The sequence below is a fragment of the Staurois parvus genome, unplaced genomic scaffold (assembly GCF_062004578.1).
Source record: "Staurois parvus isolate SC_StPar_1 unplaced genomic scaffold, SC_StPar_1.0 ptg000667l, whole genome shotgun sequence".
Lineage (NCBI taxonomy): Eukaryota > Metazoa > Chordata > Amphibia > Anura > Ranidae > Staurois > Staurois parvus.
In genome coordinates, this window is record NW_028318463.1 from 308755 (window position 1) to 331827 (window position 23073).

At 46.1% G+C, this 23073-nt stretch overlaps 1 protein-coding gene across 1 annotated transcript in view; it reads left to right on the plus strand.

The window, feature by feature from the left end:
- The window catches only part of RIMKLB (ribosomal modification protein rimK like family member B), a 108841-nt gene that overhangs the window by 39694 nt on the left and 46074 nt on the right, over positions 1-23073 (plus strand). The window contains exon 2 of the mRNA XM_089651887.1: positions 1182-1258. The gene's annotated coding sequence lies outside the window, so the exon portion shown is untranslated. The remainder of the gene's footprint in view (positions 1-1181; positions 1259-23073) is intronic.

A 23073-nucleotide genomic window follows, 5' to 3' on the forward strand; every position in this document is an offset into this window, starting at 1 on the left:
CGTGTGAAACGCACACGGAACACGAGTTTCCTGCACTGCGTCTCAGTGCGAACGGGCCCTCCTATTACAAAAAAAAAAAAGTGAACTTGGCCTTTAAGCATAACTAAACCCATTGACACTCGCCTCTCATTGGTTCAGGCTCTTTGGCTGTCACGATTGGTCAGTATGGGGTAACTCTTCATTCTTCACTTCACTAACGGCCACCTGTGTAAGGGTGCACTTCTCCCACTGATCACCAGTTCATAAGGGACACGTCATCCCTTGCCTCCAGTGTATGGGGGTGGGCACATTCGCCACTGACCTTCAATAAGTGGGGGGTGGGGGTGTCTGCCACTGACCACCTCCAATGGATGTGGACCATGCCTGCCACTGACCTTCACGGTGCTGGAGCATCCACCTTCAGACAGATTTATTTTTAACCACTTGGCGCCGGCGCCTCCTGGCCCTTTAAGAGTTTCAGAAGGTGGGGTTTTAGGGTCATGTGACTGCCGTGATTTGCCGTCACGGCGGTCACATGATCTTAAAAGGTCCCAATCGAAAGGGGAGATTGGGACCTTTCCAGGAGTAGCGGACACATGTGCTAGGAGCGCGCAGGGCGCGCGCTCTCAGCACATATGTATTTTTTTAAATGCATGCAAATATGCGGCCGTTCGGCGTCAAGGCTGCGTATTTGCGTACGATCGGCATCAAGGGGTTAATAACAGTAATTCAGAGGAAAAGGGTATGTGATAATTGGCTTTTATTGTAGCTGTTAGATATTTGGGGATGTTTTCTTTCGGGCGATAAAAGCTCGTCCTGTGCTCCAGTCTGATTGCTTAGGGAGTATAAACTTGACATTTGCAGGAGACATAATAACGTCCAATCCGGCCATTGCCGCGGATCGGTGGTGGAGTCGGCCGTAATCTGAAGATACCAGGAAGTTGATAACAGCAGGACTATTGATGGGAGCGCAAAATGCTGAAAAGTAACTTTTAGCTGTCCGTAGTCTGCTTCCTGTTATGTGAACACTGTATTTGTGAGGCTGCTACATTGTAACAGGAGTTGTTTACCAACATCTGCAATGTGGGAATATTTATGTAATGCAGGATGTTGTGACTCGATTCGCTTCACGTTGCATCGGCCCTCCCTAATGTCGCACTTTGGCTCATTATTCTCCTTTTTTTTTTTTTTGTCTTCTGCAGGTTTAATAGCTTTTAGAAAAACCGGTGTTCCCAAGTCTCCGCAACAGTCCAGGTCACCCCTCCATCCGCAGCGAAGTGTAAGTATCCTGTAGTTGGGGCATTTGTGCTTTTTAGGCTTAAAGCGGAGTTCCACCTTAAACAAAACAAACTGTAGCTGCTGCCTTTTTAAAATACAGCCACTTACCTGTCAAGCGGTGTCTTCACCATCGCTGGTTTCACCAGCCGTCTTCTCTCTCTGGCACCGGAATCTTTCAGCTTCACAGCCGGGTGCCCACTGTGCATGCCTGAGAAGCGTTGCGCTTTGTGAATGGCCCCGTAGTCTTCTGGGACCTGTCATGTGTCCTAGAAGACTAAGGGGGGGGGGGGGGTGACAACTTCTGCTTCCGATCAGTGGGAGTGGGTACCCAAAGGTGCCAATCGTTAATGGGGAGCAGGGGACTAAGGCTGAAAGCGGAACTTCCCCTTTTGGGTGGAGGTCCGCTTTCACTTCGTGCAGATCTGAAAAGAGCACCACAAATAAAATCTCAATTGATGCTTGTATATAAAAAAACAAAAACAAAACCTAAAGACTTGACTTCTCCCTTCTGCTTACAGTTCATTTTTTCAGAGCAAAACTGTGATAAGTTTTCACATCCATAACACTTGGGAGCAGGGGCAGACTGACCATTCGAGCACTTGGGCACTGCCCGGGGTCAGAAGGGGGCCCCATGAAAAACCCTTGGTACCTTTCATAGGCTTTTTTGGGTGTGGTTTGCGTGGGCGAGGACACGGGCCCCATGATCGCCTATTGCCCGGGGGCCCCATGAGTTGTCAGTCCGCCCTGGTTTTTGCGCATATGTTTTGGATGCATTTTGCGGTTTTTTTTTTGTTTTTTTTTCCCCCCAAACTTGTTTCTGGGCAGATTAAAACATGTTAAAAGCGCACTACGTGCTTTTCTGCTGCATCTCCATTGAAGTCTATAGAACCAAAAACACAACGTTTTGCGTTTAAAAAAAGTCCCTGAGCCCGGGTTCACACACTATATATATATATATATATATATATATATATATATATATATATAAATATATATATATTGTGTGTGTATATGTATATATATATGTGTGTGTGTGTGTGTGTGTGTGTGTATATGTATATATATATGTGTGTGTGTGTATATGTATATATATATGTGTGTGTGTGTGTGTATATGTATATATATATGTGTGTGTGTGTGTGTATATGTATATATATGTGTGTGTGTGTATATGTATATATATGTGTGTGTGTGTATATGTATATATATATGTGTGTGTGTATATGTATATATATATGTGTGTGTGTGTATGTATATGTATATATATATGTGTGTGTATGTATATGTATATATATATGTGTGTGTATGTATATGTATATATATATGTGTGTGTATGTATATGTATATATATATGTGTGTGTGTGTATGTATATGTATATATATATGTGTGTGTGTGTGTGTGTGTGTATGTATATGTATATATATGTGTGTGTATGTATATGTATATATACAGTCATGGCCGAAATTGTTGGCACCCTTGATATTTCTCCAGGAAATCATGTATTTCTCACGAAACGTATTGCATTAACACATGTTTTGCTATACACATGTTTATTCCCTTTGTGTGTATTGGGACAAAACAAAAAAAGGGAGGAAAGAAAGCAAATTCGACATAATGTCACACAAACCTCCAAAAATGGGCTGGACAAAAGTATTGGCACCCTTTCACAACTGCGGATAAATAAGAATGTTACAAGCATGTGATGCTCCTGTAAACTCACCTGGGGCAAGTAACAGGTGTGGGCAATATAGAAATCACACCTGAAAGCAGATAAAAAGGAGAGACGTTCACTTAACCTTTGCATTGTGTGTCTGTCTGTGCCACACTAAGCATGGACAACAGAAAGAGGAGACGAGAACTGTCTGAGGACCTGAGAACCAAAATTGTGGCAAAATATCAACAATCTCAAGGTTACAAGTCCATCTCCAGAGAACTAGATTTGCCTTTGTCCACAGTGCGCAACATTATCAAGAAGTTTGCAACCCATGGCACTGTAGCTAATCTCCCTGGTCGTGGACGGATGAGGAAAATTGATGAAAGATTGCAACGCAGAATAGTCCGGATGGTGGATAAGCAGCCCCAAACATGTTCCAAAGACATTCAAGCTGTCCTGCAGGCTCAGGGAGCATCAGTGTCAGCGCGAACTATCCGTCGACATTTAAATGAAATGAAACGCTATGGCAGGAGACCCAGGAGGACCCCACTGCTGACACAGAGACATAAAAAAGCAAGACTACAGTTTGCCAAAATGTACTTGAGTAAGCCAAAAGCCTTCTGGGAAAACGTCTTGTGGACAGATGAGACCAAGATAGAGCTTTTCGGTAAAGCACATCATTCTACTGTTTACCGAAAACGGAATGAGGCCTACAAAGAACAAAACACAGTACCTACGGTAAAATATGGTGGAGGTTCAATGATGTTTTGGGGTTGTTTTGCTGCCTCTGGCACTGGGTGCCTTGACTGTGTGCAAGGCATCATGAAATCTGAGGATTACCAAAGGATTTTGGGTCGCACTGTAGGGCCCAGTGTCAGAAAGCTGGGTTTGCGTCCAAGATCCTGGGTCTTCCAGCAGGACAATGACCCCAAACATACGTCAAAAAGCACTCAGAAATGGATGGCAAAGAAGCGCTGGAGAGTTCTGAAGTGGCCAGCAATGAGCCCAGATCTAAATCCCATTGAACACCTGTGGAGAGATCTTAAAATTGCTGTTGGGAAAAGGTGTCCTTCCAATAAGAGAGACCTGGAGCTGTTTGCAAAGGAAGAGTGGTCCAAAATTCCGGGTGAGAGGTGTCAGAAGCTTATTGATGGTTATAGGAAGCGACTGATTTCAGTTATGTTTTCCAAAGGGTGTGCAACCAAATATTAAGTTAAGGGTGCCAATACTTTTGTCCAGCCCATTTTTGGGGTTTTGTGTGACATTATGTCATATTTGCTTTTCTGCCTCTGTTTTATATTTGTTCCAATACATACAAAGGGAATAAACATGTGTATAGCAAAACATGTGTTAATGCAATACCTTTTTTGTGTGAAATACTTGATTTTCAGGAAAAATATCAAGGGTGCCAACAATTTCGGCCATGACTGTATGTGTGTGTATGTATATGTATGTATATATATGTGTGTGTGTGTATATGTATGTATATATATATGTGTGTGTGTATATGTATATATATGTGTGTGTGTGTGTGTGTATATGTATATATATGTGTGTGTGTGTGTGTGTATGTGTGTATATATGTGTGTATGTGTGTATATATGTGTGTATGTGTGTGTGTGTGTGTGTGTGTGTGTGTGTGTATATATGCTTTTTTGAATGTGGGCAAGGACACAGGTGCCCCATGATCCCCCTATTGCCCGGGGGCCCCATGAGTTGTCAGCCCGCCCCTGCTTGGGAGTGCGTCTGACGCTTGCGATCCCAGACGTGGCTTAATTTAATGGCACCTGTGTCCAGTGAGGGGGCTGAATGGAATATTCATCCGACGGGGGCACCCAGGCCACCTGAACATGATACTAAAGGCCTTTTTATAAAGGAAAAAAAAAAAAACCTGGTATACTTACCTGCTGTCTAATGGTTTACTCTGATCCTCCTCTTGGGTCCCCCTCTGGCACTCTGGACACAGAGCAGGTCTCGCCCCACCCCTGCTCCCACCTCTCTGGCTGTTATTGACAGCAACGGGAGCCAATGGGGAGCTGCATACTGAAGTTTTTTTTACGTTCCTGCATAAAGGTAAAAAAAAACCACAAAACCTTCAAGCTTTTCAACTACTTGCTTGTTATGAATGTCAACATTTTGCTTACACAACAGAATGAAGATCTGGTGAATGGATAACAGGACAAGTATAAAACAGTTTTTTTGTTTTTTGTCTTTTTTGCAGGTTTTTTCCTTCCATTTTTAATTCAGTAGATGGAGTTTTTTTAATACTGCATATTTGTCTATACAAGTATATTTTATAGGTTGGTACATTGGTCCGGCTTAACCCCTTGAGGACCAAGGGACATATTTGTCCCATGTTTGTAATTGCGTGTATCATCTGATTAAGAACTTAAAACTTTTTTTTTTTTTGGTTTGAGTCAAAATATTAGTTCTTATCAACAAATGGATCTAGCTTTTTGCCAATTATTTCATGAAATGGCTTAGTTGCAGCAGCTGAAGTGTACGAACTTTAAAAACAAAAAAATGGATTCTCTTGGCGGTCCAAAACCGTACGGTCCTCAAAGGGTTAAACGAACTGTATCTATGTATATACTATGTGGCCGATGACCCTGCAAGCTGGAGATATTTGCAGTAGGCGCAGCTTCCAGTGATCTCCACTAGATTCTGGATCTTGCGGTGAGCGTTTGCCCTGCTGTGTTCTGAACACAGGACAGGCATCCTTGAGAGAATGCTTTGCATATTCTGAATTCATGCAAAGAGCTCTGATTGAACAAGGTGGAGGACGGCACGTTACCGCCCCACCTGTCCACATATTGTTTTGACAGTATTTGTTCTGTCATTTTTACCTTTTAATAAAACTGACAGCAAGTTTACTTCACGTCAGTTTAGGAACAAGGTGTGGTGCCTGCACTGGCAAGTATAACTGTTGCCAACTGCTAGTTCTTAATTAAAACCAAACTCCAGGGAAGCTGCAAAATAAACACCTCTAACAAGTAAACTCCTATTTGCAATTTGGTCACTCATGACACAGGCAGGTTAGTGACGCCTAAAGTGGTTGTAAAGGCTGAAGGTTTTTTACCTTCATGAATTATAGGCGTGAATGTAAACCTGTGTGCAGCATTGCCCCCAACCCCCTCAATACCTGAGCCTCATCACAATCCAGCGATGTGAATGACTGTCTTGGCTGTCCCAGGTCTCTGCTTCCTCATTGGCTGAGACAATGTCAATGAGGAGAGGGCAGAGGGGGCCAAGTCGCGACTCCGTGTGTGAAAGGACACATGGAGCAGCGGGTGCCCCCATAGCAAGCTGCTTGCTGTGGGGGCACCCGACACAGGAGAGCCTGCGGGGGACCCGAGAAGAGGAGGAGCCAGGCTGATCTGTGCAAAACTACTGCACACAGTAGGTAAATGTGTTATTTTACAAAAAAAACTTTTAGAATTGCTTTAATGTTCTCCAAAATCTGTACTCCTCTACTGCTTAATTGCCCTGTAATCTATTTTTAATTCTTGCTACTTTTGTTCTGCCTCCTTGTAATATCTATCCTCCATGACCTCCTGAACTTCTTTTTCTCCCTCATTTCTGACCAGTAAACATTAAGTTACGTTAGTGTGCACTGCCCTAAAGTACACTACAAAATCCTATTACCCATAGTGCATCTCAGGAGCGAGCAGTAGAGGGTGACTACATTTCTACGTACAGTGGGATCATAGAGAACAAACATAACCACCCTCTAACAGGAAGTCAGATCACAGCAGCAAAACGTTTGGAGGAAAGCAATAGAAAGGACTTTGAGTTCAGAATACATACGTAAAACGAAACTACGCTGCATCTGAGCATCACAAACCAAAAACATTGTTTAATATATATTTAATATTCAAAGCAAACTCATCCATCCATCCATGTCTCCCTTTTTTGTTTGTTTTTTTTGTTTTTTTAATAGAAATCACTCTGAAAACCACCTCCTATTTGTTTCTGGTAGTGGCCATCTTAAGTAAGGGCAGATGATTCATACAGCTATTCCTGGAATCCACCTTCCCTTAGCGCAGGCAGGTTTGCTTTGCTGAAGATTCCTGGGATGGAAACCAGAACGTAACCAGAAGAAATGTTAAAAAAAAAAATGTAGGAAATAGAATATACCCTCCTCATCTATTTATGAATGCTAGCCGCATAAGGATTAAATATTGTCAATATTGACCCCTGGTTCACATACATGCGGCCGTGCGGGCTGCGTTTTGCGTTGGCACGAGAGCCCATTCTTTTTAATGGACTCCCGTGCCCCGTGACACGCAGCGAAGTCCCTGCACTTCTGAAACCGCAGCCCACATGGGAACCTCGGTTCGCAGTACGGTTGTTTTCCAGTGCGGGCGGCGTGCCATTAAAACTAATGGCACCTGCCTGCAGGTCGACATTAATCTGTGCGGGTGGTGCGGTTGCACGGATTTTCGTGCGGATCCTCAGCCGCACCACCCGCACAGATGTGAACCTAGCCTGACTTAGAGTTCCACTTTAAGCAGCACAGCCGTCACTGACTTGCCCCCAGCTTGCTGGTTGGGCAATGTAGGTTTACCCGTGATTTGAGGATGGTGTTTTTTTTTTTTTTTTTCTCCTCTTTGAATATTTTATCCATTAGATTGCCAGCACTCAGTAAAGCAAAAGTACCAGGGCTGGTTCAGGATTATGACCCTTCCCTCTTCTGAAGCGGATATAGGAAGCCAATAAAATGTATTTAGGTGCTTTATGAGTTGCTCTGTTTATAAGGCAATGGTTTAATGTAATCACAGCCAGGCTCGATTATCTGAAGTCTAGCTTTACATCTTTGATTCAGACCGAACTGGTAGACTGAAAGGAACGAGCCATTAGGGCAATAGTACTGCCAAGCCTGAAACAGAATTTGCGTATATGAGCGAACACTGATGCCCCTATATACATATTTAAAAGTGACATTCAACATTTTATCCTTTTGCGCCCATATATTGGGTATAGCAAGAAGCGTGATTGCATACAATTGCCTGAATTGCAGGATGCTTCTCCTGTCAGGATTTCAGATGTGATTTGAGTTTGGTGTGGCTCTGCCCATACAGCCATGTCAGCCGGGTCCAAGAGCTACGCCAAGGACAGACATGTCCCATTTGGTACTGACCATCCTGAGTGAGCGAGTCAGCGATCCCTCCTCCCTATCCTCTTTTTCTAGTCCAGCCACTCTTCTTCCAGCAGGTTTAGGGCTCTTTCACACGAATGTTCTGATCGTTGCCCGTTTTTCAGGCGGACTCGATCGGAACCTCTATGGAGCGGCGGGTGTAAACGGATGTGTCCAGTTAAACCCGCTGACATCCAATCTGATTTGCCAAAAAGGGACGGATGGGGATCTAATATTATAATTATACAGTATTTATAAAGCGCCAACAGTTCGTTCAGCACTGTACATTACATAATGCCCCTTCCGTTCATTGGATCGGATGAAAACGAACAGGCTGTCCATTTGTTCATCCAACCGCCCATTGAGGAGAGCAAGCTGCTGTGTCTGCTCTGGAGCAGCGGAGCAGACAGAGAGCTGTCATTCACTTGCTCAGCGGAGAGATCCCCCGCTGGGCAAGCAGAACCGCTGAACGGGTCTGCACCGTGTGAAAGGACCCTTAGGACTTAGCAGATTTTGTATAAAGCTGAAGTCTCACTCAGGGGCGGACTGACAACTCATGGGGCCCCTATGTCCTTGGCCACACTCAAAAAAAAAAGTCTATAAAAGGTACCAGGGGCATTTCATGGGGCCCCCTACTGACCCCGGGCAGTGCTCGAATGGTCAGTCTGCCCCTGGTCGCACTATGCTTGTATGCTGATTAGGGATGAACTTCGGCATGTTCAGATTCTAGCCTGCCAGGACGTCATCACGTGTACTGGGCCAATCATCTATGGCCAAGGCATTCCTCTCCTCACAGCCGCACGTATGTACGCCCCTTGTATGCTTGCAGCTGCAGGGTGCCTAATGCCCTAGCAGCAGATTGGCCCAGTACAGGCATTGTCGGTGCCAGCATAGGGCTGCTTAGGGTGCCATAAGGGAGCGGTAAAAATCCGAATCCCCAGCCACTTACTGGGGATTTGGTTGTTTAAAATACCGATCTTCCATTCCCTATTGCTGCGCTCTCTCCCCTACTGGGTGCAGCATGGAGCTTTGTTTGCCTCATTTACCAGCTGCCTGTGAGCACAGATCAATTTTCATTACGGATGCAACATGAAGGGAGGTATCTGCGCGGCTGTAAACAGAGCAAAATACACCTTGGTCCGTGTAGACACAAATCCTTGCACTGGCCCTGAGTTCAGGTTACCACTTCCTGGCAGGACATGAGTTTGCACCAGGATTGGAACACACCCAAGCTCATCCCTGATGCTGATGCTCATTTGCAGTGTGCGTTGTAGAAATGTCAGCTGCAGTAGGCAGTGTACACCCGTCTCTGACCCTTTAAATTGTTCCTTAGGTCATAATATGTTCACTACCTACTGAATTACAGCACAGCGGAAGGTGATCTGGCCACCATGCCCAGAAAAGCCTGCTGAGTAAATCAACTTCACAACTGAGTCATTCAGATATCCGAGACCTGCTTGGCACAAGTGACGACAGTGTATCACGTGTAAATATTTCCACTTTTGTATATACAGTCGTGGAGATGATCTGCGTCTGGTTTTAAAGTGAAAGCAAAATAGATGTTGAGAGGGTACATTTTTTTATTTATCTGTACCGCTAGATCTCTCGTGTTTTTATAACCTATTAGCCCTGGTTCACACTGAATGCAACTTTGAAATTGCGCTTCTTCACTTGAAGTAGCTGTAGATCAGTGCGATTTGTACGTCCAATTTCACTATGACTTGTGCTTTCATTTAACAGAAGTCAATGCAAGTCGCAGTGAAATCAGAAAAATAGCGAAGGAAATTTTTTTAAATTGTTACTTCAGATCGCACTGATTAAGACCATGCTATAGAACTGTATATGAAACAAAAAGAGGGGTGCAGGGGCCTAGTGTATTACCTTTAAAAATGATATTTATAAACTGGCTTTGAGGAAGAGGTACAACCTCGAAACGCGTCAGAAGCCAGCTATCTACAGTCCCCCCCCACCAAACCACCTTCAGGGGTATTGGACCACACTGCATCCCTTGTGACATGCTTTCCTTTTTATTTTTACTTTTGTGAGTATTTTACTTACTATAAATCTCATTTTTAAAGGTAATGCACTCGGCCCGTGCTCCCTCTTTTTTATTTCCTATATACAGTTCTCTTTGGATTTCTCTGGTCCCTTGAGGGCAGCAAGGCTTGCATTCCTTTCCTGCTCATGGGGGTCTTGACATTGTGGCGTCTACTGTCCAGCGCAGGAGCACAGGCATTTGGTTGCTTTTTTCTTCTTTCCAGTGCTATAGAAATGCTTTAGCTGCCACTTCAGGTGTGCTTTGGAAATCGCAGGTCGCGCCTGAAGTCAAACCAGTGTGAACCAGGGCTTAATGCCAGCCTGTGCAAATACTTGTGCAGCATGGCAGTGGGCCTTAAGATTTCCTAAATCAACAGAAAAAGGCCAGTGCATTTTGAGATTTAAGACACTCCCCCCTTCATCAGAGCTACAACACAAGAAAATATAAAAGTTAATATGGAATATAAAATTCATGTTATGAAAGAGAGAAATAATCTTTTAGGGGCTGGCTCACATGGGTTGCACAGGAGCACGCTGTGCAATTCATATGCGGTTCTTTGCAGTTCAAATTCAGCCCATTTTTTAATGGACTGAAACCGCACCATACCAAAAGTAGTGCATGTACAAGTTTTGGAAACTCAAGTGGATCTCATTACTTCTGCACCATGCGATCCAGTGCGTGCAAATGTACTGCGTTTTGTGGTGTCACCTAATGACACCTGCTGCATGTCGCAACTGCAGTGCTTTTTGAGTGCAGTGTGGGAAATGCACACAGAATGCGGGTTTTCCACACCACCTTTGGTGTGAACGGCCTTCCGAAGAAGTTTGTGAAAATGGCTACAGAATAATCAAACTGCAGACTTTCTACAGGAGATGGTTCAGGAATGAAAACATGCTATAGGAGTTGAGACTGGGGGCGGGGGGTCACGATTCAGGGCAGAGGTCCCTAGACTTTCTAAACAAAGGGCCAGTTTACTGTCCTTCAGACTTTAGGGGGCTGGACTGTGGCCAGTGGGAGTAAACCATGCATCTTTGGCATTAGAGGAAGGGTTAGTACCCAATCTGTGTCAGTGGGGGGAGTGGTGCTCCCTCATTGGTGTCAGTGGGAGGAGTGGTGCTCCCTCGTTGGCGTCAGTGGGAGGAGTGGCGCGCCCTCGTTGGCGTCAGTGGGAGGAGTGGCGCTCCCTCGTTGGCGTCAGTGGGAGGAGTGGCGCTCCCTCGTTGGCGTCAGTGGGAGGAGTGGCGCGCCCTCGTTGGCGTCAGTGGGAGGAGTGGCGCGCCCTCGTTGGCGTCAGTGGGAGGAGTGGCGCGCCCTCGTTGGCGTCAGTGGGAGGAGTGGCGCGCCCTCGTTGGCGTCAGTGGGAGGAGTGGCGCGCCCTCGTTGGCGTCAGTGGGAGGAGTGGCGCGCCCTCGTTGGCGTCAGTGGGAGGAGTGGCGCGCCCTCGTTGGCGTCAGTGGGAGGAGTGGCGCGCCCTCGTTGGCGTCAGTGGGGGGAGTGGCGCGCCCTCGTTGGCGTCAGTGGGGGGAGTGGCGCGCCCTCGTTGGCGTCAGTGGGGGGAGTGGCGCGCCCTCGTTGGCGTCAGTGGGGGGAGTGGCGCGCCCTCGTTGGCGTCAGTGGGAGGAGTGGCGCCCAAAGGGCTACATCTGCCCCTGGGCTACAGTTTGGAGATCGGTGATTTAGTGGACTGCAACCCCTAAACAGATCATTGCTTCTATAATTGTGTTCCCTGTAGTCCCTTTAACAATTGCTGATCTTCTCAGCAGGATACATTATAAAGGATCAGAGGTAAAAAAAAAAGTGTGAAACAAATTAAACTATTTTACCTGCTGTAAGCCGGTCTATAAAGAACATTTTTCCTGCACTGATCTGAGTACCCAGGTAAGGAACACAGAATGCTATCAGCAGAGGCCTCAAGGGATCCTGAATAGGTGCCGGAGCACTCTGGGTTGGGTACCGGGGCTCCAGAAGGGGCATACCCTGTACAAAAAACATGCTAAACACTCTTTCTGCTCTTCTTTTCAGAAGCCCAACCAGCTTTCCTTGAGGGCAACAAATGACCTTTATTGGGTTCATAAGGTTGGACCTTTCAATTCTTTGTCCTCTTGAATTAGAATTGATACTGCAATCGCCGTGTAACATTTGGCGGTCAGTGTCAAGTATGGTGTGTTCATGACCTTGAGCGCTGTCAGCTGTTTCTGATAAGTGTTTGATTCTGGTTTGGGAAGCAGAACATTTGGCATTCACTTTTTTCCAATCCTTTCTGCAGTGGCTTGTTTACAGCGATCCTAAAGGTTCATTTTTATATATAGATTTTTTCTTTTATTTTTTTGAAATAACACATCTATAACTACCTGCTGTGTGCAGTGGTTTTGCTCAGAGCAGCCCGGGTCCACCACAGGCTCTCCTGGCTCCTCCTGTCTGTCGGGTGCCCCCACAGCAAGCAGCCTGCTATGGGGGCACCTGCTGCTCCGTGTGTCCATTCACACACGGAGCCGTGTCTTTGCCCTGCCCCCTTCCCTCCTCATTGGCTGATCGACAGCAGAGGGAGCCAATGGCTCCTGCTTGCTGTCTCAGCCAATGAGAAGGGAGAGGCCCGGGACAACTGAGGCTGGCATGCACAATGCTGGATTGCAATGAGGCTCAGGTAAGAATTGAGGGGGCTGGGGGCACTGCTGCACACAGGCTTTTTTTTTTTTTGTAAACTTTCATGTATAGAATGCATGAAGGTAAACACCTTGAGCCTTTACAACCACTTTAAGCCTCTCTAGAGCTCAGCCAATAAATGTGACCATCCGCCAGGATAAGGTATTGAGCCAGGGTGTTGGCTTTTAAAGCTCAGTGTTACTAAACCCACAGCAGTACAATCAATCTGTAGATGCAGTAAAGCATGCTTGTTATACTCACTGTGGAACCTAAGGGGTTAATCCTCTACATTGTGTAAAAAGCCTGATCGATCCTGTCTTCTCTGATCCTCCCCTTCTACTGTCCCCAATCCATCTGCTGAAAGTACAGATCCCTAGGAGGCACTCTGCGCATGCTTTTGTGAATCGTAAGAAGTTTTTTTTTTTTTGTTTTTTTTTTTGGGGGGTGGGGAGGAATGTGTTCGGCACAGGGCCAATCAGCGCTGTCTAGATGCAGGGTTCGGGGTCGTGCAGCCTCACAGGACAGTCCGATTAGAATGAAAACTCCTACAAGCTTTCACCAGTGCTCGGCCAGCTATATATTGCTTATGAAGGAAGGTATTTAGCAGTTTCATTTTACTATAGTAATTGTATTTGCGTGTTCTGTGTGGAGACCAGATTTGGAGAATGCAGGGTCCTGGGTTTAGTAGCACTTCAACTCCATCTAAAGCTGGAACTTCAGCCTTTCTAAGTCTTGCACATTTGTACAGACTCCTCTCCTGGACTGAAAATGCTTACTCTGATTTCACTGCACGCTGCCATCTTGGTGTGCATTAGAAGCTGCATGGAGCCAAATGTAGTCGGGTGGCGGAGCGAAAAGTCAAGTATGTGATGCTGGAGAGGACAGACGCTTAAGCCGAGCCTCTGCTGACTAGCGTCCTTGGTTGCTAGGACGTGTTCTGCCACCGAGCCTTCCTGGTCTTCTTGCTAGGCAAGTGGTTGGAAAGTCATGGCGGGTAAGGGGGTGCTCTTGGCTCACTCGCCTGCTGTCGACCATGCTCTCTTCAATGGGACAAGCAACAAATATGGGCACATACTTGTCACCTGGGGGAAAAAAGTAAACAAAAAATATAGTGAGATTACTTTTGCAGAACTTCTGGCAAAAAAAAAAATCTCTGGTTCTGCATTTATTAAAATTAAAGTAAAACGGCACTGCACCTGCGCACCACAAACAAAAAATGCTATAAAATTGATTAATATTCAAAGCAAACTCATCCCTCCATATCTCCGTTCTTTATTTTGCTGAGAAATCATTGTGGAAAAATGGCCCCTTAGCATTTATGGCAGTGGCCATCTTGAGTAAGGGCAGATTCATGTATTTAGTTCCTGGAATGCACCTGCCTTTAGCTCAGGCATAGGCTGGCTGAGAACCCTCCCTCCTCTCCTAAAGACTGTTGGGATGTATTATTATTAGATGTATTATTCCTAGATTGTAAGCTCCAAGGAGCAGGGCCCTCAAACCCCTTGTATATCGCGTTGTATTGTTGTTGTAATGTCTCATGTATTGTCTCCCATTGTAATGTACAGCGCTGAGCAAACTGTTGGTGCTATAAAAATGCTGTATAATAATCAACTTATTATTACTGTAGACTTCGCCTCCACAACATCTCCAAAATACGTCCATTCTTAACCCCGGAAACCACTAAGCAACTCATTCACTACCTCATATCACGCCTTGACTACTGTAACTCCCTCCTCATCGGCTTACCTCACCGCAGGCTATCCCCGCTTCAGTCTATCTTGAATGCTGCTGCCAGACTCATCCACCTTACTAACTGTTCTGTATCTGCCATCCCTCTCTGCCAATCCCTTCACTGGCCTCCACTCAGTGTCCTCCACCCCTCTCTGCCAATCCCTCCACTGGCCTCCACTCAGTGTCCTCCACCCCTCTCTGCCAATCCCTCCACTGGCCTCCACTCAGTGTCCTCCACCCCTCTCTGCCAATCCCTCCACTGGCCTCCACTCAGTGTCCTCCACCCCTCTCTGCCAATCCCTCCACTGGCCTCCACTCAGTGTCCTCCGCCCCTCTCTGCCAATCCCTCCACTGGCTTCCGATTGCCCAACGGATAAATCTCAAAATACTAACATTGACGTATAAAGCAGTTCATAATACTGCCCCAAACTACATCACAGATCTGGTATCCAAATACCACACAAAACGTACTCTCCGCGCCTCACAAGACCATCTACTCTCTAGTTCCCTGGTCTCCTCCTCCCATGCCCGTCCCCAGGACTTCTCCAGAGCTTCCCCCATCCTCTGGAACTCCCTACCCCAATCCATCAGACTATCACCTACTCTCCTCAACTTTTAGGCGCACCCTGAAAACCCACCTCTTCAGGGAAGCCTACCCCGCCCTCAGCTAATTACTGAACTCCTCCACTCTTCCCACCACTCCATCCCCCACAGCTATTTCCTCCCGTTCCACTATCCCCTCCCTCCTAGATTGTAAGCTCCAAGGAGCAGGGCCCTCGAACCCCTCGTGTATTGAATCATATTGTTACTGTACTGTCTGGTATATTGTCTCCCATTATAATGTAATGTAAAGCGCTGAGCAAACTGTTGGCGTAATATAAATCCTATATAATAATAATTATACAGGATTTATATAGGGCCAACAGTTTGCTCAGCGCTTTACACTATAAAGGGAGACCATACAGCAACAATACAAGAGGGATAGGAGGGTCCTGATCCTGGGAGCTTACAATCGAGTGTATGACCTCGTTTGACTTGGCTTAGAAACCAGGAAGTAACTGAAGAAATGTAAAAAAAAAAAAAAATTGATTTACTTTCCTATCTACTAATGCTGACAGCAGAATGATTAAAAGTAGTCCATGTTAACTGAGAGTGGAATTCCACTTTTAATCTAAAATTACTGGTTCCTTAACCCCTCGCCTACCAGGCACTTATACCCCCTTCCTTACCAGGCCAATTTTCAGCTTTCAGCGCTGCCGCACTTTGATTGACAATTGCGCGGTCATGCAACATTGTACCCATATGAAATTTTGATCATTTTTTTCTCACAAATAGAGCTTTCTTTTGGTGGTATTTAATCGCCACTGGGCGCTTTACTTTTTGCGCTATAAATTAAAAAAAGTGCAAAAAATTTGAAAAAAAAGTTTATTTGTTTCTTTTATAAAATTTTTCAAACAGGTATTTTTTCTCCTTCACTGATTTGCGTTGATGAGGCGGCACTGATGGGCACTGATAGGCAGCACTAAAGGGCACTGATAGGCAGTACTAATGAGGTGGCACGGATAGGCGGCACTGATAGACAGCACTAATTAGGGGTCACGGATAGGCGGCACTGATATGCAGCACTGATAGGCGGCACTGATAGGTGACACTGATGATGGGTACTGATAGATGGCACTGACTGGCATCACTTCTGGGCACTGACTGGCGGCACTGACTGGCACAACCCCTGGGCACTGACTGGTGGCACTGACTGGCAGCACTGGTGGGTGGCACTGGTGGACAGCACTGGTGGGCACAGGTGGGTGGCGCTGGTGGGCACAGGTGGGTGGGCACAGGTGGGTGGCACTGCTGGGCACATGTAGGTGGCACTGCTGGGCACAGGTAGGTGGCACTGCAGAGTGGCACAGGTGGGGGCACTGCTGGGCACAGGTGGGGGCACTGCTGGGCACAGGTGGGGGCACTGCTGGGCACAGGTGGGGGCACTGCTGGGCACAGGTGGGGGCACTGCTGGGCACAGGTGGGGGCACTGCTGGGCACAGGTGGGGGCACAGGTGGGGGCACCGCTGGGAATGGGTGGGCGGGGCTAGTGGGCGCACAGCTGATCGGAACTTGCGGGGGTCACTGCTGGGCACCGATCATCAGGGCACTGATCATCAGTGCCCTGATGATCGGTGCCGATCCCCGCTCTGACAACTGCCGGTTCTCGGCAGTACTTTCCTCACGATCTGACAGCGTGAGGAAAGTGCAGCCGAGAACCGGCACTTGCATTTTCCTGTGATTAGCGTGTCATTGGACACCGCTGATCACGTGGTAAAAGGCCGGTGGGATCGGCCTTTCACCACATCTCTTGATCAGCTGTGTCCGTAGGACACAGCGATCACGGAGATCGCCGGGTGCGCGCCCCCTGGGGCGCGCAGGAGAGCGCGTTCTGGGAGGACGTCATATGACTTCCACTCAGAACTGGCCGGCCGCGGTGAAGCCGTCATTCGGCTATGCGCGGTCGGCAAGTGGTTAAGCAGGTCATACATGGTTCGAATTCCAGACGATGTTTCATCCGAAAATCGAAAACGTCGTTCGCTCGGTTATCCGATGGTGCCTTCATTGATTTTGATAATCGGCCGACCGAGTCATAAAGTTCACCCCTTATAACAGGTGAAACTTCTGTTCCTTCCAGGTCACGGCTCATGCGCATATTGTTTTCGGAAAAACGATCGTACTGACCATCATTGAGCTGAAAATCTGTAGTTTTTCACGATTTTTACAATATGCCCGATCACCGAAATGAGGAGGATCCATGAAAATTTGCCGGTGCCATTGACCCACTAACAGAGTGAAAATCAGCCGGTTATTCTTAGGTCCGATTTTCAGACGAAAAAAACGGTCGAATTTCGATCTATGTATGGCCGGCCTTCGTCTATAATCTACTCTGCAAGAATTCAGGTTGAGTTGGGAGGTCGCCTGTCAGGCTTTTTACACTGCGATTGCAGTTCAGCCTTCCCATCAGGTTTCTGGCACTGGCGGCTGAGCCCTGGTTCACACTGATACGGTCTGGAATTTGCAGCATTTTCTGTGTATTATCAGAATCGCACCCCATTCATGAGAACCGCTGCGGGCGTGTATGTTAACACAGGGCTTAAAATTTCCAGTCCTGAGTTACTAGCCAGACCTTTAGTTACTCGTCACTAACAAGCACACACACAAGACACCTGTACACACACAGACGTACATATATACACACACAGAAACATGTACACACGCACACACACATAGTTGTGTATACACAGGCACGTACAGACGCATACACATAGATATACAGAAATACACACATGTACATACAGACATAGACACATGTACGTACATGCACACACATACATGTACATACACGCAGACACATGTACAATTGTACATGCGTACACAGACACACAAACACATGTACACCCCCCCAATAAAAACTTGCAGTACTTCGTTGTTCACTCACAGAGCCGGGAACTGCACTCTAGGGGGAGGCAGAGAGCACAGCAAACACTCCTTGCTTGCTATTGAGCACTCTGACTGCTCCTATGCAACTGACAGATTCGGCCTGAGCTCCGAGCCTGCTCAGCAAGGACAGCCCTGGGGGACACACTCTCCCCCACCATAATTTCCACTCGCCATTGGCGAGCAGGCGAGTGGAAATTTCAAGCTCTGTGTTAACACCCCGAAATCGGTGCGATGTGCAGAATCGGATCACACAGGTGTGAATACCCATGCGATCTGATTCTAGCGCGGACCCAAAAAAGGGTCTTGCGCTTTTTTTGATGCGGTGGAATTAGAGCGATACAAAATGTATGACTCCGATCACACCGCACACGAATCGCATGTGATTTGCACAGGAGTGCGGTTCCTGTACGAATCATATGTGAACCCAGGCTGAAGGTGGAGACCTTTTTAGCTGGCTAGCAGACAATGCCTTAGACCGGTGAGCTGACCATGGACCTTGGAGGTGGAGAGCTGGTATAGCTGCACCTCCTTTCACCACAATTCTGTTGGGTACATATGAATCAGAAGGCAGCTGGGCAGAGTGACGCATCATTTGGCAGATAAAATGGTCCTGCAGATACGTCTGTGTATTTAGCTGTTTGGCCGGAGTTCCACTTTGAGTTGCTACTGCTTGCTAGCGCCTAGTAATCCGTGTGGTTAAACCTGCATTGTAGGTTTGCCGGCGTTACAATCCTCGTAGGTCTTAGCGTAATCCAGTCGGCATGGTTCAGGACTCTATACACACCTACTGAATGGTGGGCCGGCTGCCAGCAGCAGCGTGTAGGGCTCTTTGATAACAGGAAGTCATGTGACGCTGACGAGGATTTGCTGTGGATGTCGTGACGTGCCCGTTCAGTCAAAGCTGGGCGGTAGTTTTGTTGTCTTTGTAATTGAGGCTCACTGATGTGTGTGACGCCTTTGTACGCTGCGCCACGCACTGCCTTTCCATGTTCCCATCTGCCCCGGGGCGGGAGGTGTGTCTGCAAAATGACACGAAACACTGACACATAAGTGAGAGCTTTGGTGGCTAAGCTTTCTGGCTGCTTTAACATGCCGTAAGCCCGGCTTTCTAATTGTTGCTGTGTAGTCTGAAGTGTGATTCAAGGCAGAATAATTGGTGGTAGTTACTCGTCTTATGGGAATTTTTTTGCAGTGCGTGCAGCTAGGTTAGAGAGATCATGGCAGTGAATGGATAGGCGACATCTTCAGGGTGGGCATGTCTTGCTGCCCCTTTGTGACCGGCCTCAATCCTAAAGTAGTTACTCTTGGATATTATAAACAATTGTCTTTTTTTTTTTTTCCCACATAAACATTTTGTTTTCATTCATTCATTTATTTTTTTTTTATTATACAGGGTGATTGAAAAGTAACTCATTTAAGAAAAATCTTATAATTTTTTTAATCATTTTTACAAAAAATGAATATGAGAAGAACACGCATAACATGGAGTTTTATTTAAAATTCGATATGTGCACCAGCATTCGCCTGCAGCTTCTGAAGCCTCAACTGATCTTCGCAGGAACTCTCGTGGGATGGCAGAAATAACTTCTCGTAGTCGCCCTTCAAGTTCTTCTAAAGTCTGAGACTTGTTCCCTCAACCAACCCCAAAGAAAAAAGTCTCAGGGTGTTAACCACTTCCCGACCGGCCGTTGCATATAAACGGCCGGACGGTGGCAGTGCAGGGTCGGGTGGCCGTTTATAAACGGCCTCCCCGCACCCTGCTTGTGCGCGCTCCCTCGGAGATCCGGTGCCTGCTGTGTCCTCCGGACACAGTGAAACACCGATCGTCGGACGGGACCTCCTGTACGAGGTCCCGATCATGTGATCACTGATTGGCCAATCGGTGATCACATGCAAAGTAGTAAGCAAGATGTCACTTGTGACATCATTGCTTACTACGTGTGAAATCTGTGAATGATCAGAGGTCACATGGTACAAGGCTATTCACAACAGCCTTGTACCATGTGACAAGCTGTGACCAATCACAGCTCACTCAATACTTCTCAATGAGTGCAAGAATGCATACAGAGAAAGAGAGAAATGATTGCTTTTACATGCTATATGGGTGTTAAAGGAATGTGTTAAAAAAAAAAAAAATCATCACCCCCCACAAGTAGTACTGTACTGCTAGGGTGACAGTATGTAAAAAAAATAAATAAATAAAAAATAATATAAAAATGTAACAAAAAATGTTTAAAAATTATAATTTTTGGTTATAAACTAATTTGGATTTTTTTTTTTTTTTTTTACTAAAAAGATAGCGGAATAAATTTTGGCAAAGATTTATGATGAAATTATTTATTTGCAAAATTTTATTTAAAAAAACTTTTTTCTAAATTTTTGGACTTTTTCATTTACATAGCAAAAAAAAAGAAAAAATCCCAGCGGTGAATAAATACCACCAAAATAAAGCTTTGTCTGTCTCAAAAAAATGGTAAAAAATTCATTTGGGTACAGTGTTGCATGACCGCGCAATTGTCATTCAAAGTGTGATAGCACTGAAAGCTGAAAATTGCCCTGGACGGGAAGGGGGGGAAGTGTCCGGACGGGAATGGGGGGGGAAAGTGTCCGGACTGGAAGGGGGGGAAAGTGTCCGGACTGGAAGGGGGGGAAAGTGTCCGGACTGGAAGGGGGGGAAAGTGTCCGGACTGGAAGGGGGGGAAAGTGTCCGGACTGGAAGGGGGGGAAAGTGTCCGGACTGGAAGGGGGGGGGGAAAGTGTCCGGACTGGAAGGGGGGGGGAAAGTGTCCGGACTGGAAGGGGGGGGGAAAGTGTCCGGACTGGAAGGGGGGGGGAAAGTGTCCGGACTGGAAGGGGGGGGGAAAGTGTCCGGACTGGAAGGGGGGGGGAAAGTGTCCGGACTGGAAGGGGGGGGGAAAGTGTCCGGACTGGAAGGGGGGGGGAAAGTGTCCGGACTGGAAGGGGGGGGGAAAGTGTCCGGACTGGAAGGGGGGGGGAAAGTGTCCGGACTGGAAGGGGGGGGAAAGTGTCCGGACTGGAAGGGGGGGGAAAGTGTCCGGACTGGAAGGGGGTGAAAGTGTCCGGACTGGAAGTGGTTAAATTAGGGCTTCTGGCTGGCCACTCATGCGGATCACCTCGACCCAACCATCTCCCAGGGAAATGTTCATTCAGCCTTTCACGAACAATAGCAAAATGTGGAGGAGCACCATCGTGCATAAAAATCAAGTCTTCAATATTCTCCCAGGTATTGACAACTGGCTAGATTTCTTCTTGCAGCATAGTGAGATACCTTTCGGCATTCATGGTATCGCAGATTTTATTGTCATAGATCAGGGGTAGGCAACCTGCGGCTCTCTAGCTGTTGTGGAACTACATTTCCCACAAGGCATTGCAAAGATTACTAAACTGACAGTTAAAGCTATGACTTGCAGAGGCATGATGGAACTTGTAGTCCTGCGGCTCTCAGGTTGCCTACCCCTGTCATAGATTAAGGAACATACATTAAAGAATTGAGAAACTTCATATAAAAAATGTATAAATAGTTTAAAATAGGGAGTTACTTTTCAATCACCCTGTATATGTATCCTATTTTGTATTCGAGTATTGATCTGCAGCTCTTCAACAACTTTTATCACATTGCTCCAGCATCATTGGACATTTGTGTGGACTAGTTTTCTAGTGGTGACAATAGACCCAAATCGCTGTTTTATTTCCTTTTTAGGGGGTATGTGGAACAGGGGGGCAATGCAGTGTGTGCAGAGTTTTGTCTTTTGTTTTGTATACACTGATACGCATCCCCTATATGTATGTCTGACTATCGGAGTGATATTTCTTTTTATTTTCAAGGTTGGGATGCAGTGGAAAATCAACATTGAAAATAAAAACGTTATTCGGATAGGCATAGACGTGCAAATAGGGGATGCGTGTCATACATGCTATGCAAAAGCGTAATGCGAAATCCTGGGTACAGAGTAATACGCACGATAAGAAAATCGTACGAAAAATTTTGCCGAACCACCGATCGAACGATTTTCTCTTCCTTGATGAGCAGGATGTTTTACCCGCTAACGGTATTGTGAACGAAAAAATCCGATTGAACAGTGAAAAATGTCATTTTGCATGCGAACAACAGATTTTCTATGCAGTGGTAAGACGGTCGTACGAATACAAAATCTATCACGCATGAGCGGAAACAGAAGATGACTCGGATGTTTGTCCAAGGAATCTTCATAAACACGAACGAAAAATCCAAATGTTAAAAGTAGATTGGCCGAATGAGATAATGGAACCAGAATTGTGCAGATTATATTTTATGTATATAGGTAATATAATAATCGTTGTTATACTCATTGCTGTTGTGTATATCGCTCGTTCTGGCCGGAAGGGCGTGGCTACAAGGTCACACGCACATTGCATCACTTCCACTTGTACGGAAGACATACACTACGTATTGCCCAACGAACGCTTTTTTTTAGATTGGTTAATGTGGGCCACGATTTCGACCAACGAACGACCGCCTCACAGTCGTCAGATAACAAATTGGTCGATTTTTAGAATCGTGTATTCCCTCCTTTTTAGACTTGCTTATATTTATAATATAAATGTAACACTGGAGGACAACTGTCACCCCCTTCACAGGAGGTGCCTGAGCAAAGGACGTTTGTCGAGATAAATTTTTTTTTTTTTTTTTTAATTATAAACGTTCCCCACTTTTAAACCTAAAAGCATACATTTGTTAATGAAAAGGCTTCAGATCAATATGACATCATATCTTCACATGCATGTTTATACTTGGAGCTGCATATGCATACAGACGTAGCTGGAGCTGCAGCAACCATGCAGACATGTTCCTCCAAGTTTATTTTTTTCTTTCTGTACCGGCTGTCATGCTGAATGCATAGCATCCTAGTTTGACCCTCCCCCGCCCCTCTCCATCAGTGCTGGGGTCCCATTACCTCAGTGATGGATAAAAGCTGAGGGAGAGGAGAAACACTGGAATACTAGTCAGTACCAGTGTGCGAAAGAGTATTTGTTTTGGAAGAATAAATCCCCTCTAATGTTGGTTGTTTTGAAGGGTGCCTCGGGGCTGTCCGTAATTTTGAAGGGGGCCTGGGGGCTGTCCGTAATTT